The sequence below is a fragment of the Pseudochaenichthys georgianus genome, chromosome 16 (genome assembly GCF_902827115.2).
Source record: "Pseudochaenichthys georgianus chromosome 16, fPseGeo1.2, whole genome shotgun sequence".
In the NCBI taxonomy this organism is placed as follows: Eukaryota; Metazoa; Chordata; class Actinopteri; order Perciformes; family Channichthyidae; genus Pseudochaenichthys; species Pseudochaenichthys georgianus.
Genome location: NC_047518.2, coordinates 14,218,496 through 14,225,217, shown reverse-complemented (window position 1 = coordinate 14,225,217; position 6,722 = coordinate 14,218,496).

The following is a 6,722-nucleotide window of genomic DNA, read 5'->3' as shown; positions in this document are numbered from 1 at the left end:
TCCACGTTTCATGTCTTTTCTACATAAATATGTCCCCTCTGTGTAAAGAGATTATCTCCTTTTGTCCTGATCCATTTACATAAAAACCTGTCTGAAAATGAGCTGTCCAGATGTGGCCACTTTGTGATGTCACAATGTATTTTTGGTTTGTGCATCCATAAGCCAATAACCAACCAAGGTAACTACCACCCACCTGATCTCCTGAGCACCATTGTGTTTTTTAAACAAATCATCTCGTCATCATAGTTGGTTTAAATGTATACATGTTCCTCAGATTACTAATTTGTTCAAATGAAACATCAAGGTAAACTGTTGAAATAATTTCATGTTTTAAGCTATATTAATCTGCATGTTTAATTATATTCAATATATATTCCTTCATTCCACATGTATTTAGTTAAAGGTGGAGTAGGTAAATTTGAGAAACCGGCTCGAGATCGCTAGAATTTGAAAATACACAACCGGAGAAAATCTGCCACTTCCTTATAGAGCCCCTCCCCCAACACACACGAACGCGCACATGACCAATGGGGGCACGAGATAAGTTTGTGCCCCGATGGAAGGCTGACAGGCAGGTAGGCCTAGATTGGTAGTACTTTTTACAGTATTACGGCTTCTACAGATGACATTTTTGTTATGGATTTTTTGTCAAAGCACTTAAGATATTCATTGCTATCGGGATGTTAAGAGCATTCCATGGAATATAACAAAAAGTGTATCTCGAGCCGGTTTCTGAAACTTACCTACCCCACCTTTAATGTAACTGTAAACTTTAAAAGATAGGCCTTACCAATCACTTATAATGTAAGTTCATATCAAAAGACACACATGCACTGGGAACAAAGCTTTTCTTTTGTTGTTGCGGATAGCTGACAGCTAAAGATTATGTAATGATAGCAATAACCAAAACCACAAAGTTGCAGCTTCAAAACCAAAACACGGAGCTAAAAGAAGCTAAAACTCTTTACAGATAAGGGGCGCTGCTGAGGGAGGTAGTGTTTTGCACTGGGTTCGTCACAGATTCATACAATAGACATTTACATTTGATTAATTGTTATTCCAAAGATATTGATGATAAGGAGAACACTTTTAAATACGTTTTTAATATATAGGAAGATGATTCCGTTGCAAGAATGCTTCACCATAATAAGAATGAGGATAAAGGTCAGGTGTACATAGTCTTATGTTTGGTGTCTTATTTAAAGGTAAATTCTCTACGGTACTAATCCACCCCGTGGATCCTCGGCTCATGTTGCTCTCCTGTTGATGTCTAACAAGTGAATCTTTCAAACTCACACTCGGCATACAGGCAGTTCCAAAAACACAGACAGATTTGTTCAAACACAGAGCTCAGCAGTTTGGGGAAAGAAAGCAGAGTATTGTACTTCTACACAAATATTCAGCATGACTAACAGTTTTATCAAAACAACACTGTCCTGTGACTGGATGCCATCTTGTTTACAAATACACTTAAGATGAAGCAATATCTCAGGGATAGATGAGATCATGTGGTTATAACATGTACTTAACAGCAGACATGTTTCTGTGTGATTCGGACATTATGTGTATAATATAAAAATGCATAACAAATTAAAGGGGCCCCATTAAGATGTGTGGGGTTTACCTTTCCTGTAGTGTTCTGTATAAGCTTTTGTGCATGTCTGCAACACCTCCATTGGAATCCTTCTACTCCTACTCAGGCTTCTATTGGCTAGCCCTCCAACACATTGTGCGTGATAGGCTAAGGGGCGGGACATCTCTAAGCGGTTGACCAATCACAACAGAGCTTTTCAGCTAACCAGCAGACTGGGCTCTGGTTTCAGACGGAGGGTGAAAAGAGGTGCTGCAGCACTGGCAGTATGAGAGAAATGAAGACCTTTTTGACCATTAAAGCATGCAGACATGTCACATTAGAGGCACAACATACAAATGTGAACCTGAAAATGAGCATTATAGTGCCCCTTTAAATGGATAATGCAAACATCATGCTTTTAGAACAGAGACTTTTTATGTAAACCAATCGCATGACTGATCTCTGAGAGACACATTTGAATTCATTCAAACGGATAACTTTGCTTTAATGTGGTGTTTGAATCAAAACATTTCTGGGGCCAATTCTCAAACAACAAATCAGAATGTACTCATTAGTTCAATTAAAATACATTTAATTGTTTTGGTATTCACGTTGTTGGTTAGTCCCAATCAATAAAAGCTCAAATCATATTTATTTACTGAATCAAAAGTAATTAACTTTACTGTCACAAGCCTGGAAAGAAATGTTATTATTCAGGAATGGAACATGTGTCACCAGTGGTGGGTGCAAGGGCACTTAAATGAAAAACCATGAAGTTGGTGCCAAAAAGGGGTCATTCATCTGGGCTGGAATTCCAGCAGAACAAAAGCCAGACTGACCCTGACCAAACACCCACTCAGATATCACAGAAAGTTGTCCAAAGTCATCTTCTGGTTGGCTAAGCGGCCCCCACTTTCCTTCTAGAGAAATGGAGAGAACCTTCATTCTCATGTTGGTAGACTCATCAGTTTCCTTTTCTTTCTTGCAAACTTTTTCTACACTTCTTTCCTCCTCCATCTATCCTTTCTGACATCCTCACTCCCTTCCTTGCTGCGGAGGTCCCAAACTGGACCCCTGGCTCAGCCCTCTGCAGTCACATGACACAGCTTCAGAGATCCAGAGTTGTAAAGTACAAAGCCCCAGACTCAAAGTGCATGCATAGTCTACACACAGTTACATCAGAAGGCCACTGTGCTGTTGTCCCTCTGAGTAGAGAAAGCCTCACGAGAGCTGCCTCTGCACGTCCTTTCACACAAACAGGTAGGTGGTATCTTGTCTAATTTAATATAATGAAAACAGGGGATTTTAAATGATGAGAGGATTTGAGACAGTGTGAGCTTATAATGAGAGTTTAGTGACTTGGATATTAAAGTAAAAATGTATCAATTTGCAAATGTTGAGAAAAACAATATTTTTACAACCAGATCTCGCAGGTTTCCACTGCATTTTTAACCTCGTCCTTAGCAACCATGGTCATCTTATACAACTCTATAAGATCAGCATTGTATCAACCTGCCTTTCTTTCCAAGTACTATGCAATATGTATTTTAGATGCAACTTAAAATTAACATTCACTGATAGAAAAAGTCAAAATGTGAACTTCGTGCAGTTTCATTAGGGTTGTTTGATTATTATTGATTTAGGCGAAACTTAATTACATGCTAAATACAATAGTCACCTTTTTCTTACCAAATAAAGAGACACTCTACAGTAAAATACACTGTAAGCCAATTAATGTGTATTTTGCAATCTGCTACAAAACACGGAGCCTCTCACATTCTCAGCCTTGACGAGGCAGTTCTCTATACTCCTGTTTACAGCTGACAACCTTGGCTAAAGGAATTGCTTTGACTGTCTGTAGATAATAATATAACAGATTAAGGAAAGCTTGTGGAAAGGCATTCTGGAGAACGTTTCAGATGTCTGATGCCACAGTAATTTGGTTTAAAGGTCCCATGTCACGGCCATTTCTACTGATCATAATTCCATTGTTGAGGTATACTAGAATAGATTTATATTGTGCAATTTTTCAAACTCACATTGGTTTCTCACAGCATCTCTGTAAAGTATGTACCCGTATTTACTCTCTGTTCTAAACGGCTTGTTGGAGCTCCGCCCCCCCCCCTGTGAGCCCAGTGTGCTCTGATTGGTCGGGACGTTGCGAGGCTTGCTGCTCAATGATCTGGCTTACTGGTGTGGTCTCCGGGTCGGCGGGACAGCGCGAAACTCATGAGCACACACAAACACTCACAGCCGAAGTAAAAACAATAAGTGTAGCTTGATATTGAGTAAGAAAAAGGTTTATAACCGCTGTGAGAATGGGTCTGCGGAGAGCATTTCTCCGGGATCCCAACTCGTCTATTACCAACCAGGGAGCTCTATGCAAGTCAATGGGACTCCCTGTTAGTTGAAAATGTACGCTCAAGGTCCTGGTGTGTGAGGAGCTCCGCGGATTGGTCCGCAAAAGAGAAATCTCCAACGAGGCGTTTTGGGGCAGCATAGACAGAGTTTTACTCGCTACAGGGTGTACTTTGAGGGTTTGTGACTCTGCAGACCGTTTACATGCATACAAACCTTCATAATACACAAGGGGACGGGTAATAACCAGAAAAGCATGACATGGGACCTTTAAGTGCCTTCAACATAGTAAAGTTTGACAATTTTTTTGTTGCATATTTTCGACATTACTATGTCGTTTTTTTTTCATATTTTCGACATACTGTAGTTTCTGATATTTTTGACATAATATACTATTGAGTGTTTTCTGATATTTTCGACACACTGTACTATGTAATTGTTACTATGTTGCTTTACACATGCCTCTTTACACATAATATAGTATGTTGTTTTTTTTCCGGATTTTTTTCGACATTTGTATTTTGTCATACTTTTGAGGTACGTAACTACTTAATTACTTCCACACTATACTATGTCGTTTTTTTTTACATATTTTCCACACAATAAAGTATGTCAGGTTTCTTTTTCACAAGCTATACAATATACATTTATTTTCTATTTTTGACATACTATACAGTATGTTGATTTATTTTAGATTTTTTGAGAAATTAAAAACAACATAGTATGTCGAAAACATTTTTTAAAACGACATTAAAGTATGTCTAAAAAATCACACTAAAATATCTGTAAGAACGACACAGTAGTATAGTTTGTCTAAAATATGAAATAAAAAACATATATGTTGAAAGAAACGGGAAAAACTACATAGTATAGAGTGAGGGAAATATAAAAAAATAAATGACATAGGATATTACATAAAAAACACATTAAAATTACACAGTAGGCCTATAGTATGTGGAAAATACAAAAAAACAACATATAATAGTAAATCGATAATATCAGATAAAAACACATACTATAACGAAATAGTTTATTTATGTTGAAAAAACAAAACAACAAAATGGTATATTATTTCAATAATATGATTTATTATAATTTAATATATTAAATTATAAAATAATAGTAGCCTATAGTACGATGCAATAACACATGTCAAATATAGTGTGACACAATATCATTGACAATTCAAAGTAGGTTATGTGAAGAAAAATATATATGGATACCAGAATACCACTATACTTGACCTGATAGTAATTTTGTAACAACTGTGTGTGTTTGAGACTATCAAATCAAATCAAGTTTTATTTATATAGCACAGTGCTGTAATAAAAATAGCCTACAGTAGAGACGCTTTACAGCAAATACAACAGCACAGATTGTTCAGAATATCAGTATGAGAAAAACGACACCCTCTATCCTTAGACCTATATGCTCGACATGTACTTTACATGCTGGTCTTTTCAGATATGTAATAGTTTCATAACAAAGATGATGCAACCTACTCGTGTATGCAATTGAACTGCTGGCACAGTAAGAGGACACTATAGGTTGAGCAGGCCATTCTCTTAGGCAAGGACAGCGAACACGAAGGAAAGTCAGTGTGGGATTTCAAATATCTTGTCTTTATTGAGTGTGAAACCAAAGCCGGTGCACTCATTCAACTCACTCTGTAGCCTGTGTGTTAGTGATGTGTCGGTCGCGAACGAGCCGATTATTTTGAACGGCTCTTTGGTACGAACGAGGGGAACCGAGTCGGACTTGGTGAGAGCCGTTCTTTTTATCGTTCAATCGTTGATCCGCACTCACTGCCTGCCAAAATCCACTCGCCTTTTAAAAAGCTTATAGAGAGAAACCTATTAATATATTATTATTATATTATATGGCTCTATTTTCAGCCATAGGTTTCAGTACGAGGAGTGAGATGGGGTGGTTCTTAACGGAATACGCGCGAGAGAGAAGTCATAACAAGTACAGGTAGACGACGTGTTTTTCGGATGGAAAATGAGCCAAACGCGAAAACGCAGCAGCATGATGCACTTCAACCAAAACCCAGGCAGTGATAAAGTGCACCATTTGTAAAGGCAACATATCCTTTAAAGCAGGGTCAACAAATAATCTCCATTGCCACTTAAATACACAGTATCTAATATTAAGAGTTGCGTGAATTTCATTCAAGGCAAGGCAACTTTATTGACTTTTCACATACAGAGGGTACATTCAAAGTAGTACATTAATAGCCGCTTTCACACCAAGTATTACTGACATGAATAACATGGATATGGCGCCACCTTGTGTCATGTTTACAATGCAGATTATTGACATTAGGTCTGGCAATACAGTCAATCATTATCCATAAGATCCTTCTCCCTTCAAAGAGCCATAATTCCCATCACTACTGTGTGTGTTTAAAAGAGGGCTCAGGGCAGGCCACAAGAGAGGCTTCTCAATATTCAAATTTCCCCTCCTCGACTCCCCTCCTCGATACTTAGACCCGCCCACAGGAGATGCGAGCGGAGGACCGAGGAGGGGAACCAAGGAGAGAGGAGGGGAAGCAGCAGACGTTTAAAGAAATGAGAACTCCTCTCCTCTGAGCGGTCATATTAAAGCGACGTCCGTTCATTATTACGTGGCAACAGCTGCATCATCTGTCGAGTGTTTTGTCATATTTTATAATCTCTGTTAGATCAGCTGAACATTGTTCCCCCACATATTTACTTTGAATTCATTGAGAGTGCGGTATAATGAGGCAATACCAGGCTACAGATGCAGACACACACACAAATATATTTAT